Below are 22,840 nucleotides of genomic sequence, written 5' to 3'. Positions count from 1 at the left end.
GGGGACTGAGCCTACAACCCAGGCATGTGCCCCAACGAGAAATCAAACCGTGACCTCTGGTTCATAGGTGAACGTTCAACCACTGAGCCACACCAGCTGGGTGAGAGATTAATTTTTGAAATGTAACTCTGAAGTCCCCAAGAGTGATTAGAATTGTTCTCCCATGTCCCATTCCAACTTAAACTTTACATTAATTGTATTTCATTAGGTTCTTGGCAGCTACTTTTTACTAGCATAGTCATCTATTAGCATGAACATAAAGAAGAGTAATCCTCCCCCAACTCTGGAGGTAGAGTCCAGTTTTTTCCTTAAAGTAGTGCTTGTAACTTGAGTTCTTTTGCCCTGTAGAAAAAGTTCATTGTTGGAACAAATTATTTTATTTTATTTTTTAAAAAAATATATTTTATTGATTTTTTACAGAGAGGAAGGGAGAGAGATAGTTAGAAACATCGATGAGAGAGAAACATCGATCAGCTGCCTCCTGCACACCCGCTTCTGGGGATGTGCCCGCAACCAAGGTACATGCCCTTGACTGGAATCGAACCTGGGACCCTTCAGTCCGCAGGCTGATGCTCTATCCACCAAGCCAAACCAGCTAGGGCAATAATTATATTTTTTATATAAGATTTATAGAGAGCTTTTGGAACTAAAGAAAAAAAAAAGGTAAAAAAAACCCCACCTAGCATGAGTCCACTGGCCAATTTTAGGTGAAGAGCTTATAATTTGTCTGATGGAAAGTTACTCAGTCCAATAAATAATACTAATTGCTATGTCATTCTTTCAAGTACATCAACATTAACTAAATAGGCTTTTGTTGTCCCAGAGGTAAACAAGGTCACTAAACCCAGCCATACAGTGTTACTTGTTTATCCTAAATAACAATGATTCATGCCTCCCTACCTTTGAACATACTGCTCTCTTTCCTGGAAGGCCTTCTCCTCCCTTCCTAATCTACCTATTACTTGTCCTCTATCAAATACTTGATTATTCAAACCCCAAACCCTCATTTTTTTTCTCTTACATAAACACGTTTTACAGAAGTTCTATTGATCAGGTTATAGCCTAAAGAAATTGACTTCAGTTTTTTTGAGCAAACTAGACCTTTTCTTTTTTTTTGGTATTTTCACTGAACTGCTATGATCTTGGTCAAGCCACTTCATTTACTGGATATTGAAGGCACTGCACTAAGCCCAGACGAATTTATAATCCAAGGAAGAAGACAATGATAAGCAATTTACCCCTTACAGGAAATGCACAGTACATTTTCGGGCAATGTGAGATGTATGCATCAGACTATGTACAGCATCCTAGAAATCAGGGAAGAAGTTACAGTTGACAGTGTCGAGTGAACCTCAATCGATGATGCTGTTGAATCAGGGAAGATGCAGGGGAGACAGAAGTGGTATTAGACCTGGATTTTTAAAAAAATATGTTTTTATTGCTTTCAGAGAGGAAGGGAGAGACAGAAATGTCAAGGATGAGAGAGAATCATTGATTGGCTGCCTCCTGCACGCCACCTACTGGGGATCTAGCCCACAACCTGGGCATGTGCCCTTGACTGGAACTGAACACAGTCAAGGCTGACGCTCTATCTATTGAGCCAAACCGGCCAGAGCTAGATCTGGATTCTTAACAATGACTAGGAGACTGATGTATACCTGGAGGTGATGTTAAAAATAACCAGAGTCTGACAGTAGTTAAAGCTGTAAAAATTGTATTTCATTAGGTTCTTGGCAGATACTTTTTACTAGCATAGTCATCTATTAGCATGAACATAAAGAGGAGTAGTCCTCCCACAACTCTGGAGGTAAAAACAGATTTTATTCAGAAACTTAGGGGAAAAGAACCCTCAGTATAGAACTGGTCTCAATTGTCCTATTGCAATAGTTTCTGATAAAAATGTTTTTACAGTTTTAACAATTGTTTGGTTCTGGTTTTCTTCAAGGAGGGAGAGCGGAATGATTCCAGGTATTTCAGAGAGAGGCAAAAGAATGAACAGATGCAAAAAGGAGTAGAGCAACTTAGGGAAAAAGTAAGTAGTAATCCGAAGAAAGCCGAGTGGTCAAGGAAAAGAGGCATTCTCTGTAGCCAGAGCCTCTAGACTACTGTTGAGGAAGTGCCGAAGATGAGGGAAAGGAGGCTTCTTTCAGTAGATAGTGGAACGGTTTGGTGATAACTAGAAAATGAAGTGTTTTTCTGTTTATTCATGGGAGCACAAAGGGGAAAAGTAAGTTTGAACAAGATTACTTGGAAAGTTATGCCAAGAAGTTTGAACTTTATCCCGTGGAGCCCACTGGGGCTTTTCTGAAATAACTTTTTTTATGAAGGTGCTTTGGTCTCCGCAGATAATAGGCTGGAAAGGCATGAAGCATCCTTTCTCTTGGCCTTGGTTTACTCATTTATACTAAGAAAAGACACGGTCCATTTGCCGTTTTAGGTCCCTTCCAACTTGACAGCCAGGTTCCCTGACTTCTCCCGTTACCTGGGCCTTGAGCTCCACTCCCTTCTCGTCTTGGTGCAGGTGTCACCTCCATCCTCCCTCCATTCTTAGGTGCTTTTCAGGCGAGTGTGCAGGCAGGTGTGCGGGGGCACGTCTCTGGAGTAAAATAAGCTCTCCTCCTCTGAGGCCCCTCATCCCAGGCAGCAGCACGTGGAGAGAAGTTGCCAGTCGCTTTTCTGCCCTGGTCTCCAGGAGTGGCTGGCCGACCCACCCCGGGCCGCGCCAAGCCATCCGGGAGGACAGCCGGAGTCCGCCCCTCGCGCGTCCCTGGTTCCCTGCCGGACCAAAGGCTGTGAGCTCCGCGGCCACCAAGCTCCACCGCGACCCTCCGGAGGGCTGGGCTCCCAACCTACCGGCTTCCACGGACGCCGCGGGCCTGCGGGCCCACAGCCAAAGAGCCTGCGAGGGCACAGGGGTAGCTCCACCCGGGAGCTCGCCGGGCGCTCGGCGTCGGTGTCACGTGAGGCAGCCTGGCCACGTGACCCGGAGGCCCCGCCCCGCCCCGCACCCCGCCTCCCGCGCCCCCCAGGCGGCCCTCGGCAGTGAGTCTCCTGCAGCCGGGCTTCTGAGGTTCCCGCGGCGCTCCCGGCGGCTGGGCCCGGCGGACGGCGAGCGGCAGCGGCTGGCCTCCAGGTAGCGGGTGAGTCGCGGGCCGAGCTCGCAGAGGCCGCCCTCGCCCCTCCCCTTCTCTGCCGCGTTCCCCGCCGCCGGCCGGGCCGCGTGCCCCGTTACTCCCGCTCTCTCCCTTCTCCCCTCCGGCCGCGGGTTCCGGCCCGCGGGTCCGCACTGTCAGCGCCTCCGCTAGCATTTCTTCCAGGTGGAGGAAAGGGGTGCGGTTAGGGAAAGTTTTCCTTGCGCCCTCTCTTTTTTGAGCTGCAGGGACGCGGTTTTGCTCCTAGTTGGAGGCTGTCGCAGCTCTGACAGACACCCGCCTCGACCCTCCGCGTCCCCCTTCGGCCCTTGCTCTCTAGAATCTAGTCTAGATCTGAGCATCTCCGCCTCCGCAGGGGCGGGTAGTGGTGTCACGGAGCATATTCTTCACTTTTTCCCATCCCCCACAACACGGACTCCACGAAGGGCCGTTCACACAGTAGGGACCTTTATCCAGGCGTGCGGTTAGCTGAGTGAAATGACATTTTTCTAGTCCTGCCTCAAATGAACTACCTGTTCTATCGAAAGTGACCTTTTGTTGATATTTTGCTTTCGGAAGTGACCTTTTGTTGATATTTATTTGCACGTGAGACACTCCGAAGTCATCTGCTGCAGAACTTTCTGCAATTGGGGTTTACAATTTTGTAAGTCAATATTGTAATAATGCTTGAAAAACCTAGATTCGTTGTCTTATTTGTCTTTGGCCTATTCTTTTTGGGGAGAGAATTATAGGCTTTGGAGGCAAAAACTGAGTTTCTGAAACTGGTGTGCATTGTGGGATCATAGCATCAAAACATCCAGGTAAATAATGCTGAAAGGAATGGGAAAATGATTCAACCCTGACGGTAGTTTACAGTATGCTTTAAACTTCAGTAAGTATCCATTCGAAGTGAGCACTGGTTAAATTTCACCTCTTTGAACTTCTCTCGGGTTGAGTATGTAACTGTATATTTAGATTCTATTAATATAGCAGTTAATCTAGGGCCCAGATATCTTTTAATCCATTGTGTGAATACCAGTCTATTTATTAATACTTTTAGACAGTCTACCCTCTAGTCTCTTTCTCTTAAAGAGGAAGGATATTAGTCATTAAAAAGATTTCTGCAGTGATTGAGTGTGATCCAAGTGATCCATTTCTGAGAGCTTCAGAAAACAGCCATAAAAACCAAAGCTATCAAGTTTTAAGCTTAATTTAAAAAATTTTGTATTTTTAAATTAAAGAGTGCCTGCACGTTCCAGCAAGAGCTTGGCTCCATCTTAATAATCAGCAGCTCAAGCTGGAAAGCCTGAGACAGTGTTCTCCTTTAACTAAAAGTCAGTGTGGTGATAAAACTGAAGGGAAGTCAAAGACCTTTATTATTATTATACTATTACTTCTGTGTGTACTACATTCAGTGTCATCCATGGAAACAAGCTTTGGGCCCTCAAGGAGTCTAGAGTCTAGGCTGGACATTAGAACACACTTTTTAGATACTCTATCGTTTAAAAAAAATCTAAAAGTGTTTCATATTGTGAATGTGTTGAGGAATTCACAGGAGACACGTGATGACTATTGTCTGCATTTAACCAGAATAGACTTCCTTGAGGAGGTCAGTTAATCAAATAATTATCTAAATCAATTATGTAGTTGATCTACTGTATGAACTTAATTTTTAAAAATTTCCAAGTACATTAAGTCCACAATATAGACTTATTTCTTTTTATTTTTGAAAAAAAAAATTTAGAAAATATGAAGCAGAAAGAAGAATGTACTTACCTGTGATTATACTATCTAAAAATAACAACAGTTAACATTTTGGAGTATAAGTCCTTTTTACTATGCATATTTATTTATTTATTTATTTATTTTAAAATATATTTTATTGATTTTTTACAGAGAGGAAGGGAGAGGGATAGAGAGCTAGAAACATCGATGAGAGAGAAACATCAATCAGCTGCCTCCTGCACACCTCCTACTGGGGATGTGCCCGCAACCAAGGTACATGCCCTTGACCGGAATCGAACCTGGGACCCTTCAGTCCGCAGGCCGACGCTCCATCCACTGAGCCAAACCGGTTAGGGCTGTACTATGCATATTTAATGGGTTGCCATATTCAGATAGTGAGATTTCAGATTATAAGAGATACTGTGATATCCTAACCTAACTTATTCCTGAGTCTAGGAGAGCCAATAGCAGAAGTTTGAGTATTGAAGAACTTAGCCAAATCTCTTTGATTCTTGAGTTTTGATAGAGTTTGGATAGCAAGAGTTCAAATAGCTGGAGATACTTCTGTATCTTTTTTAGTGTTATATATACTTTAAAAATGAGATCATACTCATGTACACATAATAATTAAAAAGTGTTAAATCACTTCTGGAGATGAGGAATCCCTTCCAGGGAGACTATACTCAGGCCACTCTTGCAGGGTAGCATCTGTCTTTCCCACAATCCCCAAAAAGGTTTCTCAGATTAGCAGGGGAAAAATCTTTGCTGAGATATGCTTTTCAGTGCTTCAGGAAAAATTCTAGTTTTGGAAATAGACAAAGCCTATCTTCTCTCTAGTGCAGTGGTTCTCAACCTTGGCTGCACATTAGAATCACCTGGGAATCTTTTTAAAATCCTGATTTCTGGGCCTCATCCTCCGGAAATTCTGTTTCTTTGTTATGGATTGGGGCCACAACATTAGTAACAAAGAAACAGAATTTCCGGAGGATGAGGCCCAGAAATCAGGATTTTAAAAAGATTCCCAGGTGATTCTAATGTGCAGCCAAGGTTGAGAACCACTGGTATAGAGGCTTGGAGGCTTGGGCTAAAGTAGGTGAAGAGTGAGACCACCTGAAGTGGCCCAGAGAGCTATGCCTGTTTCAGCCCCAGTTAAGTTCCCCCAGTGCCTGTCACCTGATGAATAATCCCAGCTGAGTCCAGTCAAAACACAGGACTGAGAGATATAACATTGTTTTAAGCCACTGAGTTTTGGGATGGTGTATTATTTAGTAAAAGATAACTGAAACAGAGAACCAAGATGGCGGCATAGATAAATGCTGGTACTTGCTGCCTCCTACAACCACATCAAAATTACAACTAAAATACAGAACTGCCTGAAATCTGGCTGAATGGAGGGCCTACAACTAGAGAAGTAAAGAAGAAAGTACATCAAGATTGGTAGGATGAGTGGAGGCACAGGAGGGGCTAGTCCCACACCAATGTGTGGTGTTTTTTTAGTTGGGAGGGATATCTCCAAGCCCTCCTGTGAGAAGCAGAGGGTCCCAGCCCCACACCAGCCCATAGCCCAGGGTTCCAGAGCTGGGAAGAGAAGTCCCTGCAACTTTGGACTATAAAAACCAGTAAATATTGTGGTTGAGTGACACGGAAGCTGCTGGAGTCCCAAGTGTTCCTCTTAAAGGGCCAGAGCACAAACTTACATGATCCCGCTTCCTCTGAGCTCCAGAGCTGAACGGCGACATTGGGAGAATCCAGGGACATCTGGGGAGGAACTGAACTATCTGGCATCAGGACAGGAACTTAGGGGTGGCTTTCTCCCACATTGGGGTACTCACAGGATTCATTGTTCCTGTGCTGGGACCTCCACCATCACAGAGCTGACTGGCAGCCATATCTGAATTTCCATCAGTGTGGCTTACACTGTTCACTCTTGTGATTCCCTGAGATCCCATCGCATCTAATTTGCAACCACACCCAAGCTGTTTGCAGTGGCTTTTCCATATGAATGGCCTGTCCTAGCTCAGACTTCAGGTTTTTCTAAAATCTCTCAAACAAGCAGCAGCTGGCATCAAACCTATCAATAAAGGCCCAGAACTAGGCATTAGCAGTAGCCTGCCTTGCTTCATAGCTGGGCCTTGCCTGGACACTTCCTACCCCAATACAGGTAGCAGCCATCTACGTATCTCTCTATAGCTCCTGCCAGGTGGCCCCAGGCAGTGGCTGACTTTGCACCTCCTGGGATGCACCAGAGCCAGTACATCCATTGGGCAGCTTCAGACCATACCAGGTTGCAACTTTACACATCCACACTCAAGGCACCAAGGCCCCATTAAAGCAAGTCCTGCTCCATAGGGGTTTCTCCTGCACAGCAGCTCTCCTACTATAGTCACAACTGGTCCTCACATCCAGTTGGCCTGGAGGTCACTTCCTCCCAGTGATGCCAACAGCAATCAAGGTTCAACTACAGCAAGACTGTGCACACAGCCCACATAGGGGCACACTTTGAGTGCCTAACTCAGGTGACAGGAGGCTGAGCCACTAATACACAAGGCCACTCTACCAATTCCAGAAAACATAGCAGCTCTACCTAGAAATACATAGAAACAGCCAAAAGGCAGAGACAAAGAAACATGTCACAAATTAAAGAAATGGAAGCAAGCAAAATATTGGATACAGAGTTCAAAACAATGGTTGTAAGGTTACTCAAGGGTCTTAATGAAAGCTATAAGGGACTTAATGAGAGCTTCAGGGAATTAATAAGAGCTTCAAGGGACTTAGTGAGATTTTCAAGGATCTTGTGAGAATGTCAAAGACATGGAAAAGGACCAGTCAGAAACAAAGCATATACTAACTGAAATCCTATATTATAAATGCCTAATATGCTAAGTGTTTGGTTGACTGGTTGGCCATTCAACCAATCAAAGTGTAATATTCTAATGATATGCTAAGGATGCTCAACTGCTTGCTATAATGTGCACTTACCACCAGGGGGCAGATTCTCCAATCAGTAGGTTAGCTTGCTGCTGGGGTCCAGCCAATTGGGACTGAGCGAGATGGGCTGGATACACCCTGGAGCTCTCCCGTGGTCCCTCCCTGGCTGGCCAACCTCCCACATTCCTCCCTGGCCCCGATCGTGCACCAGTGGGGTCCTCGGCCTGGCTTGTGCCCTCTTGCAATTTGGGATCCCTCAGGGGATGTCAGCCAGTTTTTGGCCCGATCCCGCAGGCCAGGCCGAGGGACCCCACTGGTGCACAAATTTGTGCATTGGGCCTCTAGTAAAGAATAATTTACAGGGATTCAATAGTAGAGTGGAGGATTCTGAGAATCAAATAAACAATTTGGAATACGAGGAAGCAAAAAACATCCAATCAGAAGAACAAAACGAAAAAAAATCTAAAAATATGAAGATAATGTAAGTAGCCTCAAGGACAGCTTCAAGCATACCAACATTCGCATTATAGGGGTGCCAGAAGGAGAAGAGAGAGAGCAAGATATTGAAAATCTATTTGAAGAAATGATGAAAACTCCCCCTACCTGGTGAAAGAAATAGATTAACAAGCCCAGGAAGCACAGAGAGTCCCAAACAAGAGGAACCCAAACAGGCCTACATCAAGACATATCATAATGAAAATGCCAAGGGTTAAAGACAAAGAGAGAATCTTAAAAGCAGCAAGAGAAAAGCAGTTAGTTACCTACAAGGGAGTACCCATATGACTGTCAGCTGATTTCTCAACAGAAACTTTGCAGGCCAGAAGGGAGTGGCAAGAAATACTCAAAGTGATGAATAGCAAGAACCTACAATTAAGATTACTCTACCCAGCAAAGCTATCATTTAGAATTGAAGGTCAGATAAAGAGGTTCACAGACAAGAAAATGCTAAAGGAGTTCATCGCCACTAAACCAGTATTACATGAAATGTTGAAAGATATTCTTTAAGAAGAGGAGGAAGAAGAAGATGGAGGAGGGGGAGAGGGAAAGGAGGAGAAGCAGGAGAAAAATATGAACAATAAAATGGCAATAAATACATATTATCAACAATTGAATATAAAAATCAAAAAAGAAATCTAATGAACAAAAGAAACTGATGTATACTAGTAAATTGAATCAGAGGCATAAAAACATGGAACAGACTGGTGAATCTCAGAGGGAATTGGTGAGGGGGGGTGCAGGAAGAGATTAACCAAAGATAAGACAATAGGGTGGTGAAGGCCTGGGTTGGGAAGGAAACCGGTGGAGGGAGGCAATGGAGGGAAAAAGCGGGAACTTCTGTAATACTCTCAACAACAAAGATTAAAAAAAATATAATTAAAAACTGAAATAACAACTAGTCCCTTGTGCCATAAAATCCTTGATTTACATCTGGTCCACATATAGGTCAGTCCCAAGATGTGACCCCTGAGCACAAAACTGGTATGCAGCAGCATGCTTTATTGATATATTTCTAAATTAATTAAATATATTACATAGGGATGTACTTATTGAATTAGTTAAACCAGACTGGCTATGTCTCATATTCCTCAAAGTAAAATAAATAAAACATTGTTTTCTTTTATATAATTGTTCATTATTTGTATACTAGGGGCTTAGTGCACGAATTCATGCACCTTGAAAGGAACTGTAGGCCACAAGGCTGCAGTGGGCACAGGGGCAGGTCTTGGCCCATCCTCCGCACCCCTGCCCGGCACCTTCTGCAGTGGCCCCCGGTCCCGTCTGTCGGCAGCCCCATTCCCATGCCGCTGCTCCCACATGCTGACAGCGCCGGCCTCGCTTGCACCCGCTGATGGCGCAGAGCGATTGGGGCCGGTGCCAGCAGCGGGTGCCAGCAGCGGCTGCTGCCCCGATCACCCCTCAGGAGCAGGGGGAGTTGGAGAAGCCCCCAGGGGCGATCGGGGCTGGCAGCCACTGCTCGCACCCACTAATGGTGCCAACGGTTGGCACCAGTGCCAGGTGCTGACAGCAGGTGCGAATGGTGGCTCCAGCACCGGCTGTGGGTGCAAGCGGGGCTGGCGCTGGCAGTGAGTGCAAGAGGTGGCTGCCAGCCCCAATCGCCCTTCAGGAGCAGGGGGAGGTAGAAAAGCCCTGTGGGGCGACTGGGGCTGGTGCTGGCAGCGAGTGTGAGCAGCAGCTCCGGCGCTGGCAGTGGCTGCGAGCGGGGCCAGCGCTGACAGCAGGTGTGACTGCCAGGCGGGACCACGGCTCGCGGGAGCAAAGAATTTTCAGTAACTACCAGAGGCTCACTCCAGTGACAGCAACCGATGCCCCACCTTGGTCTGGCGCCCCCGCTCACCTGTTCTACCATCCCACCGCGGCTGAGCACCATGTTCTGCACTCTGCCGCCTGCTGCCGATGCCTGCTATGTTCTGCGTGTGCCCCCTGATGGTCAGTGCATGTCATAGCGACCGGTTGTTTGGTTGTTTGGTTCCACCATTTGGTCTATTTGCATATTAGGGTTTTATATATATAGATATGATTGTTATTATCAGTCTTAGGTTAGTGTTTTGTGTTATGATTCTGACATGTTTTAAAGGAATTACTCATTATTGTAATGACAGATGTGTGGTGTTTCTTGCAGTTTATATTTGATGAATTTAGCACCTGATGATTGTAGCCTAAGTACAAATGTCAGATCTGCTGCAGCGGACACGTGTGCTTTGTTCTCAGTGGTCAAGGAGAGTGAATCTGATGTAAACTGTCACTTCCAAAGTGTATGTTACAGGACTTTAAACACAAAAATGATGCTGTAACCGGTTTGGCTTGGTGGATAGAGCGTCGGCCTGTGGACTGAAGGGTCCCAGGTTCGATTCCGGTCAAGGGCATGTACCTTGGTTGCGGGCACATCCCCAGAGGGGAGTGTGCAGGAGGCAGCTGATCGATGTTTCTCTCTCATCGATATTTCTAACTCTCTATCCCTCTCCCTTCCTCTCTGTAAAAAATCAATAAAATATTAAAAAAAAAATAAACACAAAAATGATGGAATTTTCAGGTTCTCTTATGTCATTACTTCTAAATGAGAAAATCCTCTGAGCAACTTCCCATTCAAATTCTGGTTAGATCAGTTAAAAAAACAAACAAACAAGCCATGACCGGTGTAGCTCAGTTGTTTGGGCATCATCCCATGCACCAAGGGGTTGCCAATTCAATTCCAGTCAGGGGACATGCCCGGGTTGCGGGCTTGATCCCTGGTTGGGGCATGTGTGAGGGAGCAGATCGATGTTTTTTTTTTTAAAATGTTTTTTTAAAAATATATTTTATTGATTTTTTACAGAGAGGAAGGGAGAGAGATAGAGAGTTAGAAACATCGATGAGAGAGAAACATCGATCAGCTGCCTCCTGCACATCTCCCACTGGGGATGTGCCCGCAACCCAGGTACATGCCCTTGACCGGAATTGAACCTGGGACCCTTTAGTCCGCAGGCCGACGCTCTATCCACTGAGCCAAACCGGTTTCGGCCAGATCGATGTTTTGCTCTCACATCAGTGTCTCTCTCTCCCTCTCCCGTTTTTTCAATCTAAATATGAATTTTAAAAAAATCTTTAAAAAATAAAATTTTAAAACACAACAACTCTTTCCTGGAGAATGAAATCTCACAGGAGTTCAGATGGATAGGATACCTCTACATACTTATGGTCTCCTAATTTCCACTGGGTTTCACTGGGTTGTCTCAACATATCTGCAGGTTTCCCTGGCCCAGTGCTCTTTCTCATCCTCCCTGGTGACTGCTTCAGGCTTCACCACTTCTTTTTGTTGCTATTCCACTCCACTTTCTATTGCTACCTCCCCTCTTACCATTAACAGGAAACTTGCTTCACTGGGAAAAATAGGGGATCTCAGAGAGAATGTGCCCAAATGCAAATCAAACCACTAGAATGACTATAATAAAAAAGACAGTGTTGGTGAGATTATTGAGAAATTGGGACACTCATAAATTGCTGATAGAAAAAAAAAAAGCAGACTCAGTGGACTATCATTAGATGGTTAGGTAGGGGGGCCGGTAGGGGGGGAGGGAGGAAGGAATTGTTCCAACTTTTGGCTCCCCAACCATTAAACTCACTTTCATTCATATCCATCCTTTCCTTTTTCTTGTGTTTTAATAGAATATTCCCCCCACTCCCCTTTCTATGGCTTACCTACATTTCTGCTTCAGATCCCATTCCCTGTTACTTTCTCAGAAACCTTATTTAGTTGTCTTCTCTCTCTTTCTACTGGGTCCTTTCCGTTGACATTTAAACATTTTCACATCTCTAACATGTTTAAAACAAAAAGATCACCTAAAGTGTGTCCTTCAACTCTAGCCCATTTTTCAATTACTACCCTATTTCACTTTTTCCCTTCTCTTGAACAAGTTGTTTATACTCTTCTGCACTTTCACACGCTCCTCATCCTGTTGCAATCTGGCCTTGTCCACCCACAACCTCCCTGAAACTCTTCTAGTAATCTCCTTTGTGTGATGCTCATGTCCCTAGGCTTCCATGACACTCTTCTCCTGGTTTTCTTCCTACTCTGCCTGTTTCTGCACAGTCTCTTCTATGGAATATCCTTGTCCCTTTGCTGTTGGAGTTTCTTAGAGTTCTGTCCAAGATCATCGTCTCTTCTTATTCCACACACTTTTCCAGATTTCCAAATCTCCAATCCATATCTCTTTTTTGATCTTCATATTTATAAATCTATCTCTTGGACATATCTACTTTGATATCCCACAGGTAGCTAAACTTAAAATGTCCAGAGAATCATTCCCCATTTCCATTCGAAACTTGCTGTATTCTCTGTTAGAGTGAGTAGCATTACAGCCCCATCTAATCTCTACATTCAGCCAGAATAATCTTTAACAGACATACATCTAATCATGCCAGTTCCCTGCTTCCAATCCTCCAGTAATTACATGTTGCTCTTAGGATAAAATCTAAGCTTTTTGGCTGCAGCCCTACTAAATTTCTTTCAGTTCCTCCACCAGACCTTTACCTGGCATGTATATTCACTAGTCCAGGTGCCTGCCGTCTTTTCAGGTAGTTGACACTTCCCATTTCTGATACGTCTATAGCACCCAAACTTCACCATTGTAGCACTGACCACACTGTGGTGAGCATATGTTTATGTCTAGACCTCATTACTGCATGTAAGTTCTGCTGGGGGTTCAGGTGGTGGTGGTGGTGTTAGCTCTGTGTTCTGTTTACCTAGAGGACATTTGGTAAACATTTATTGAATGAATACAGTGTGGTTCTGCATGTCCATTGCTGGAATTTTAGTTTGGCTTTAGGCCAACATAGGGTACAGTTGGTACTTTTCATACAGCAAAAACTAGTAGATCAAATCACTTTAGAGTGATCCGTGTAGAAAAGGTTCATAATATCATAAATAGATTTGAACTTGGGCCCCTCCATTCCAGCCTTGGACTCATTAGAAAAATAAAATGATGTATTCTTGTGTTCAATTCATTCCTTTAACTTGTTGACCCATCTATTTTTATTGTGGACTATTTTGTGGCCCCTGTGTGTTTGGTGCAACAAAAAACAAAATTGTGGAAGAACATTATTTTGAATGATGGTGGGTTTTTTTGTTTGTTTGTTTGTTTCCTTTTGAAAATAAAAGTATCTCATAAAAGCAATTCTTTTATAAGACCACAGTCAGCTTCACAACCCTGGATTTGTTATTTTTTGCTGCTAATACTATTGCCATTTGGTTTGTTTGCTTTTCTTACCTGAGCACATAGCTTCTGTAGAATTATTTCTTCACTTACAGTGAGCTGTCAAATTCCCTATATCCTAGAATTGCCTAAAGTTTTTGTGCAATGAAATGAAAGCAGTCCCTTGGATAATGGGGCTGAAGAATTGCTTCCAGAGGCCATTATTATAAATTGTGCTTCAAGTCAAGCAACCTACTGGCAAAGGAAGTGACAGTTGTCCTTTTAAATGAGTGATGACTTTGAACAAAATTAATGAGACAAAGAGCAGTCACTGTGTTAGGAAATTCTAAAACAAGCAGTGGTGCTGTTTTTGAGTGAAGGTAGGATAACTTTGCCACCTGTACAGCTACATCTTTATGAAGGGTGGCATAAAGTCTTGGAGAATGTTACATCCTCAGAGCCCTTTAGTCTTTGTGAAATTTGTCAAGTATTCAGGACATTCCTTCTTTCCCTTTCATTATTTTAGTATGGTTAGCTTGCAGAAAAGAGAAGTAGATGACAGCTGTTCTAGCATTTGGGGCAGTAACAACATTACTGTCTTAGCAAATCTCTGAAACTGTTTCTTTGTAGTACTTATACTATAGAAAGGGTGAGAATTCTGAGGCTGATCCTATCTTAGAGGTTTGTCTGGTCCTGGGAAATACATTTTGTGTCTAAATCAGTGGTGTAGCATCTGCTCATTCTCAAAAAGCTCATCAGGATAAGTGTGGAAGAGATCCCTAAGAGTAGCATTTGGCTCTTCTGTAATCTGAGAGGTTTTTTGAATTGCTTTTGCTGTAACAAGTTGTAAAGTTGTACCCCAAAAGTTTACCCCAAACCCTCGAACTCCGCTATTTGAAAGTTTTCCTAGAATTGAAATATCATGCATTCAGAAACAGAGAAAAGATCACCACAGCCTTAAGTCTTTTTTAAAAAAAAATTATTGTCTAAAGTTTTACATATGTTTCCTTTACACCCCCCCCCCATTGACTTCCCCCTCCCCCCTAGCCATTCCCACCTCAGGCAAGCCCCCACCGCCCCAGTGTCTGTGTCCATTGGTTATGCTAATATGCATGCATTCAAGTCCTTTGGTTGCTCTCTAACCCCCCCACCTCCCCTGTCATTTGTCTCTGCATCTAGTTTTGTTCATCAATTTATGTTGATCACTATATCCCACATATGAATGAGATCATGTGATATTTATCTTTCTCCAACTGGCTTATTTCGCTTAGCATAATGCTCTCCAGTTCCATCCATGCTGTTGCAAATGGTAAAAGTTCCTTTTTATAGCGGTATAGCATTCCATTGTGTAGATGTACCACTGTTTTTTAATCCACTCATCTGCTGATGGGCACTTAAGTTGTTTCCAAATCTTAGCTATTGTGAATTGTGCTGCTATGAAATAGGGGTGCATATATCTTTTCTGATTGGTGTTTCTGGTTTCTTGGGATATAATCCTAGAAGTGGGATTACTGGGTCAAATGGGAGTTCCATTTTTAACTTTTTGAGGAAACTCCATACTGTTTTCCACAGTGGCTGCACCAATCTGCATTCCCATCAGCAGTGCATGAGGGTTTTTCTCCACATCCTCTCCAGCACTTGTCGTTTGTTGATTTGTTGATGACAGCCATTCTGACAGGTGTGAGGTGGTATCTCATTGTTTTGTTTTGTTTTTAAATATATTTTATTGATTTTTTACAGAGAGGAAGGGAGAGGGATAGAGAGTTAGAAATATCGATCAGCTGCCTCCTGCACACCCCCTACTGGGGATGTGCCCGCAACCAAGGTACATGCCCTTGACTGGAATCGAACCTGGGACTGTTCAGTCCACAGGCTGATGCTCTATCCACTGAACCAAACCGATTAGGGCTCATTGTTGTTTTGATTTGCATCTCTCGGATGATTATTGACTTTGAGCATATTTTTATATGTCTCTCAGCCTTTTGTATGTCCTCTTTCGAAAAGTGTCTATTTAGGTCTGTTGCCCATTTTTTGATGGATTGTTTATCTTTCTTTTGTTAAGTTGTATAAGTTCTCTGTAAATTTTGGATATTAAACCCTTATCTGAAATAGCATTGGCAAATATGTTCTCCCATGCAGTGGGCTTTCTTGTTGTTTTTTTGATGGTTTCTTTTGCTGTGCAGAAGCTTTTAATTTTTATGTAGTCCCGTTTGTTTATTTTCTCCTTAGTCCCCATTGCCCTAGGAGCTGTGTTGGTAAAGATATTGCTACGATATATGTCTGCTATTTTGCTGCCTATGGAGTCTTCTAGGATTTTTATGGTTTCACATCTTACATTTAAGTTCTTTAGCCATTTTGAGTTTGTTTTTGTGTATGGTGTAAGTTGGTGATCTAGTTTCATTTGTTCACATGTATCTTACGAAATTTCCCAGCACCATTTATTGAAGAGACTGTTTTGACTCCATTGTATGTTCTTGCCTCCTTTGTCAAATATTAATTGAGCATAATGGTTTGGGTCGATTTCTGGGTTCTCTGTTCTATTCCATTGGTTTGAACTGTGGCTTGGTAATACAGTTTGATATCTGGTATTGGGATTCCTCCAACTTTGTTCTTCTTTCTCAGGATTGCTGTGGCTATTCAGGGTCTTTTTTTATTCCAGATGAAGTTTTGGAGAGTTTGTTCTAGATCTTTGAAATATGCTGTTGGTATTTTAATGGGGATTGCATTGACTCTGTAGATTGTTTTGGGTGGTATGGACATTTTAATGATGTTGATTCTAACAATCCATGAACATGGTATGTTCTTCCATTTGTTTATGTTTTCCTCTATCTCTTTTTTCAATGTCCTTTAGTTTTCTGAGTACAGGTCTTTTACCTCCTTAGTTAAATTTATTCCTAGGTATCTTAATTTTTTTGGTGCAATGGTAAATGGGATTTTTAAAATTTTTTCTCTTTCTGTGAGTTCATTATTGGTATATAAAAAGGCCCTAGATTTCTGGGTGTTAATTTTGTATCCTGCTACATTGCCAAATTTATTTATTAGGTCTAGTAGTTTTTTGATGGAGTCTTTGGGGTTTTCTATGTACAGTATCATGTCATCTGCAAATAAGGACAGTTTTACTTCTTTTTTTCCAATTTGGATGCCTTTTATTTCTTCTTCATGTCTGATTGCTATGGCTAGCACTTCCAGACTATATCAAACAGGAGTGGTGAAAGTGGGCATCCCTGTCTTGTTCCCGTTCTTAGGGGAAATGAGTTTAGTCTTTGCCCATTGAGTATGATGTTGGTTGTAGGTTTGTCATATAAGTCTTTTATTATGTTGATGTATGATCCCTCTATTCCAACTTTGCTGAGAGTTTTTATCAAGAAAGGGTGTTGAATTTTGTCAAATGCTTTTTCTGCATCAATTGATATGATTATGTGATTTTTGTCTCTCAATTTGTTTATGTTATGTATCACATTTATTGATTTGCAGATATTGTACTAGTCTTGCATCCCCGGAATAAATCCCATTTTGTCATGGTGTGTGATCTTTCTAATGTAATGCTGGATCCGATTTGCTAGAATTTTGTTGAGGATTTTAGCATCTGTATTCATCAAGGATATTGGCCTGTATTTCTCTTTTTTTGTGGTGTCTTTATCTGGTTTTGGAATTAGGGTAATGCTGGCTTCATAGAAAGAGCTTGGAAGTGTGCCTTCCTCTTGAATATTTTGGAATAGTCTGAGGAGGATAGATAGGTTTTAGTTCTTTAAATGCTTGGTAGAACTCCCCTGTAAAGCCATCCGGACTAGGGCTTTTGTTTGCTGGAAGATTTTTGATCACTGCTTCAATTTCTTTCGTAGTTATCATCCTATTCAGCTTTTTTGATTCTTCCTGATTGAGTTTTGGGAGCTTGTATTTTTCTAAGAATATGTCCATTTCATCTGGGTTGCCCATTTTGTTGGAATAGAGTTGTTCATAGTATTTTTTCACAATCCTTTGTATTTCTGTGGGATCGGTTGTTACTTCACCGCTTTCATTTCTGATTTTTGCTTCTTGGTGAGCCTGGCTAGAGGTTCATCAGTCTTGTTTATCCTTTCAAAGAACCAGCTCTTGGTTTTGTTGATCTTTTTTGTTTGTTTTTGGTCTCTATGTCATTTATTTCTGCTCTGATTTTGATTATTCCCTTCCTTCTGCTTACAATGGGCTTTTCTTGTTGCTGTCTTTCTAATTCTTTGAGTTATAGGGTTAGATAATTTATTACCATATTTTATTGTTTTTTGAGATAGGCCTATATAGCTATGAACTTCCCTCTCAAGACTGCTCTTTTACTCTATTCCATAGATTTTGGATTGTTGTGTTTTCATTGTTGTTTGTTGCCAGAATGCTTTTTATTTCTTCTTTGATCTCTTTGGGAACCCAATCATTGTTTAATAGCATGCTATTTAGCCTTCAGATGTTTGATTTTTTCATTGTTTTTATTGTAGTTGATTTCTAATTTTATGCCATTGTGATCTGAGAAGATGCTTGATATGATTTCTATCTTCTTGAATTTGAAGAGACTTTGCCTGTGCCCCAATATGTGGTCTATCTTTGAAAATAGCCTTAAGTCTTATGTGCTCAAATGGGTACTTCCATTGGTGAAAAAGGAAGAAGGCTGTGAAAAACACTTTTTCCTGTAGGAAACTAGATGATGTTCAGAGGAAATGCTTATATTTTGTCATCTGTTAGAGTTCTGAGAATTTGATTTCTTGAATTGCATATAACAGTTTTCTGGGATATATAATGTTTATATACTTGTAACTGTTGTGCAAATAATTTTTTCCATTTATACAGTAGCATGTATCACATGAACTATATATTTGCATGTTGTATCCCATAATTTACTTAGGTATTCCACTTACACTTGAATTCTAGGTTTCCCCTTACTAGGATCTGGCTTTTTATTAAACCTTAAGTTCCTCAGAAGCAGGGGCCATGATTGTATTGTTCTTTATGCTTTCCCCCAGCATTCTTGGCATTTGGGGTCATCGTCAGCAAAAGAATTAATGTACTTTTATTTTGTTCACATTATCATACATTTGTTATGTACATTTGATTAGGTAGTACTCTTTATAATTTTGTGGTAGAGAGTCAAATAGTAAGAGTAAGAAATTGATAGAATCATGATACTCAGTATGATTTCCTTCTTTTTTAAAAATTGTTGACACTATTACAGGTGTTCCCATATTCCCGCCCCCTTTGCCTGCCTCCACACAGCCCCACCCCCTATTATCTCTGGCCATCACCACACTGTTGTCATGTCTGTGGGTTATGCCTATATGTTCTTTGGCTAATCCCTTCACCTTCTTTCATACAGTCCCCTCTCCACCTCCTCTCTGACAGTTGCCGATCTGTTTCATGTATCCATGCAGTATGAGTTTCTAAACACTGCCACTGCCCCCAGGAAAATGGAGTAATTAAACATCTCACCACAATAATTTACTTATAATGATGATGGTGGTAATTTTGAGTTAATTAGGAAATTTTGGTGGTACGGTATTTATGCTTACATTTACAGTGTGCTGCCTTACTAAAGATATGCTATATGCCCAAGCTCAAGACTGTGATCTGTTGTTCTGTACATAGCACATCCTGGGTTTTAATACCTCCAAAGAACCTCTTGGAGAACCTTGTCTGAATTCTGAGGGTCCCTTGTTCATGTCATCACTTGCCAGGCTGAGCATAGTCTAATGAAGACATATTTTGTACCTTAGCAGTCTCACACAGTGCCTTGTGCTCACACGGTCCTGTGAGCTCCCTGAGGACCTGGCCTGCCTCACAATGGCTTTTGGAAGAATGAAGGAATGAATAACATTTGTGAGGCTTAACCAGGCAAATTTAGACAGAGGCGCATTTGGGGGTGTTTTTGGGGAAGTGCTTTTTATAGTTGAAGCATTTTTAAAACACATGCTGGTGTACATTTATGAGACTAGATAAAATCAGACAGAAATAATGTTGGAGAAGGTTAGCCATTGGAAAGGCCAGGACTGATGTTTCTGTAAGAAGAATCAGAGATGTGGGAGTTGAATCCTGGCTATGCCACTTACTGCTCTGTGTCCTTGGGAAGTCATTTCACCTTTGAGTCTCATTCTTCATCTGCTGCTAAGAATGGGTTATGGTCTCTTCCTTATAAGAGTATTGTGAAGAGTAAATGAAATAGTGTATGTGAAACTACCTAACACAGTGTCTACAACAAAGCAGGTTCTTTTTTTAAAAAAATTTTTTAGTTGATTTTAGAGAGAAAGGGAGAGGGGGAGAGAGAGAGGAAGAGAGAGAGAGAGAGGAAGAGAGAGAGAGAGAGAGAGAGAGAGAGAGAGAGAAAGAGAGAGAGAGAAAGAGAAAGGTCAGTGATGAGAGAGAATCATTGATTTTTGCTTCCCTCATGCCTCCTACTGGGGATCAAGCCTCAAACCAGGCATGTGCCCTAACTGAGAATCGAACCATGACCTCCTGGTTCATAGGTTGATGCTCAACCACTGAGCCACACAGCAGGGCAACAAAGCAGGTTCCGAATCATTGTTAGTTTCTTCCTTCCTGCTCTTTATTTGCTTGTGTGGCTAGGAGTAATTACTTGCTTGACCAACATTATTGCTCTTGTTCTCAGGCTTTCAAAAATCCCCCATAGCTTCTTCATTTCATCTTAAACATAAAATTTTAGATTTTTACAGAAGATAATTTTTAGAAACCCAGCCTCAAAAAGATAAGTGGCATGCCACTCTGATTACCAGTAATTAAAAGTAAATCTAGAGCTAAAACACAGGCCTCAGGACTCATTCCTTTCCACCATGCTACTGGTGATGCTTTCTGCTTTTATGATGGGTGCAGACATGGTGTAGGTGGAGGACTTGGTTTTTATATTGACTCTTAAATTACAAGTCTTTGGAGAAATATCATGTAAAATAAAGCTTCGAGTAATTTAGCAATGTGGGTAAACTCAGTTCATATAATAAGCCATCATTAAGAAAGTTAGCTTGAGTTTTCTGTAGATTGCCACACCCTTGGGGCAGAGTTGCCCTGTAACTGATTAATAATTTCAGAATAATTATACTGCTGTCAGGACATTATATAATTTTGAGTGGTAATAAAACTTTGTGTTGTAATTTTAAAGATGGCGAATCATATATTTTGGCTAATTAATTTTCCCCTTCCTCCCTATTTATTTAAAATTAAATTCTATATTACATTAAATATTAAATTTTGAAGACTAACTTTTTAAAAAGAATATGTTCTTATTGATTTCAGAGAGAGGAAGGGAAAGGGAGAGAGAAATAGAAACATCAATGATGGGAGAGAATCATTTTTTTTTTTTTTTAATATATTTCTTTATTGATTTCAGAGAAGAAGGGAGAAGGAGAGACAGAAACATCAATGATGAGAGAGAACCATCGACCGGCTGCCTCCTGCACGCCCCCCACTGGGGATCAAGCCTGCAACCCAGGCATGTGCCCTTGGCCGGAATTGAACCCGGGACCCTTCAATCCGCAGGCCAGTGCTCTATCCACTGAGCCAAGCCGGCCAGGGCGAGAGAGAATCATTGATCGGCTGCCTCCTGCACAGCACCTACTGAGGATCGAGCCCACAACCAGGGCATATGCTCTGACCAGGAATCCAACAGCGATCTCCTGATTCATAGGTTGACGCTCAACCACTGAGCCACACTGGTTAGGCTTGAAGCCTAACTTTGATATGGTTTATATTCTAGGAAAATTTGCTTCTGGATTTTCTTCTTTTTTTTTTTTTTAGATTACATTTGTTCCTCTTCCCCCCCCCCCCCCCCCCATAACTCCCCTCCTTCCAGTTCCTGCCCCACCCTCCGCCCTCACTCCCCACCCACTGTCCTCATCTATAGGTGCACGATTTTTGTCCAGTCTCTTCCCGCATCTCCCATTCCCCTTTCCCCCCCAAGAATAGTCAGTCCATTCCCTTTCTATGTCCCTGATTCATTATAATCACCAGTTCATTCTGTACATCAGATTATTTATTCACTTGATTCTTAGATTAACTTGTTGATAGATGCATGTTTGTTGTTCACAATTTGTATCTTTACCTTTTTCTCCTTCCTCTTCTTAAAGGATACCTTTCAGTATTTCGTATAATACTGGTTTAGTGGTGATGAACTCCTTTAGCTTTTCCTTATCTGTGAAGCTCTTTATCTGACCTTCAATTCTGAATGATAGCTTTGCTGGATAAAGTAATCTTGGTTGTAGGTTCTTGGTATTCAGCACTTTGAATATTTCTTGCCATTCCCTTCTGGCCTGCAAAGTTTCTGTTGAGAAATCAGCTGACAGTCGTATGGGTATTCCCTTGTAGGTAATTGAGTCTCTTTCTCTTGCTGCTTTTAAGATTCTCTCTTTGTCTTTTGCTCTTGGCATTTTAATGATGATGTGTCTTGGTGTGGTCCTCTTTGGATTCCTTTTGTTTGGGGTTCTCTGCGCTTCTTGGACCTGTAAGTCCATTTCTTTCACCAGGTGGGGGAAGTTTTCTGCCATTATTTCTTCAAATAGGTTTTCAATATCTTGCTGTCTCTCATCTTCTGGCACCCCTATAATTCTGATGTTTGTACGCTTGAAGCTGTCCCAGAGGCTCCTTAGACTATCTTCACACTTTCGGATTCTTTTTTCATTTTGCTTTTCCAGTTGGGTGTTTTTTGCTTCTTCGTATTTCAAATCTTTGGTTTGATTCTTGTGCTCCTCTGGTCTGCTATTGGGTCTAATATTCTTTATTTCAGTCCGTGTATGCTTACTTTCTAGTTTCTTTATCATAGCATCGAGGGTCTCATTAGTTTTCGTGAGGCTCTGCTCAAGTTTATTGCAAGCCCTCAAAATTGTGATTTTTAGCTCCATATCCTCCATTTCTGTCATGCTTTTTTGTCTCCGCATCTTTTATGCTTTCTTGGTGCACCCCCTTGTGGTCTTTGTGCGCAGTCTTGTTCTAGTTAAGCCTTAATTGTTGTAGTTAATACTAGAGGGATTTGACCACCAGGCCCTGCTTCTGGATTTTCTTGGAGTTTTTCTACTTTATAGACATCTATACTGTTTTACTTTTTGATACTCCTTGTCTGTTTTGTATGAGGCACAAAGTCCATTGTGGGGGGCATCTTTTTGTTACTTCTAAAAGCATTTAAGACAATCTTCTTCTTATACAATGAACACTTATAAATGTAGAACAAAGAAAAGAACAACAGTCTAGTAGAAAAAATAGGGACTTCATGTAGAAGGATGGTATGTGGGCCCTTAAGCATCTGAGACTGAGAGGTGAAGAATACACATGCTGGCTCTGGACTGCATGGCTCAGGGCCTTACTCTGCAGCTTACTAGTTTGAGCAAATTCTTAATATCTCTTTGC

At 42.0% G+C, this 22,840-nt stretch overlaps 1 protein-coding gene across 4 annotated transcripts in view; it reads left to right on the top strand.

Annotated features, from left to right (window-relative positions):
* Positions 1-3,035: 3,035 nt before the first annotated feature.
* Positions 3,036-22,840, top strand: part of RCBTB1 (RCC1 and BTB domain containing protein 1) — an 81,596-nt gene continuing 61,791 nt past the window's right edge. For 3 of the 4 annotated variants that reach the window (XM_070409084.1, XM_070409085.1, XM_070409083.1), the window contains exon 1: positions 3,036-3,140. The gene's annotated coding sequence lies outside the window, so the exon portion shown is untranslated. The remainder of the gene's footprint in view (positions 3,141-22,840) is intronic. The other variant, XM_070409086.1, reaches the window with a different exon arrangement.

This window comes from Myotis yumanensis, unplaced genomic scaffold (assembly GCF_028538775.1).
Source record: "Myotis yumanensis isolate MYYU_CA2020_CCGP unplaced genomic scaffold, mMyoYum1.0.hap1 SCAF_3, whole genome shotgun sequence".
NCBI lineage: Eukaryota > Metazoa > Chordata > Mammalia > Chiroptera > Vespertilionidae > Myotis > Myotis yumanensis.
This window is presented reverse-complemented; position numbering and strand designations above follow the sequence as displayed.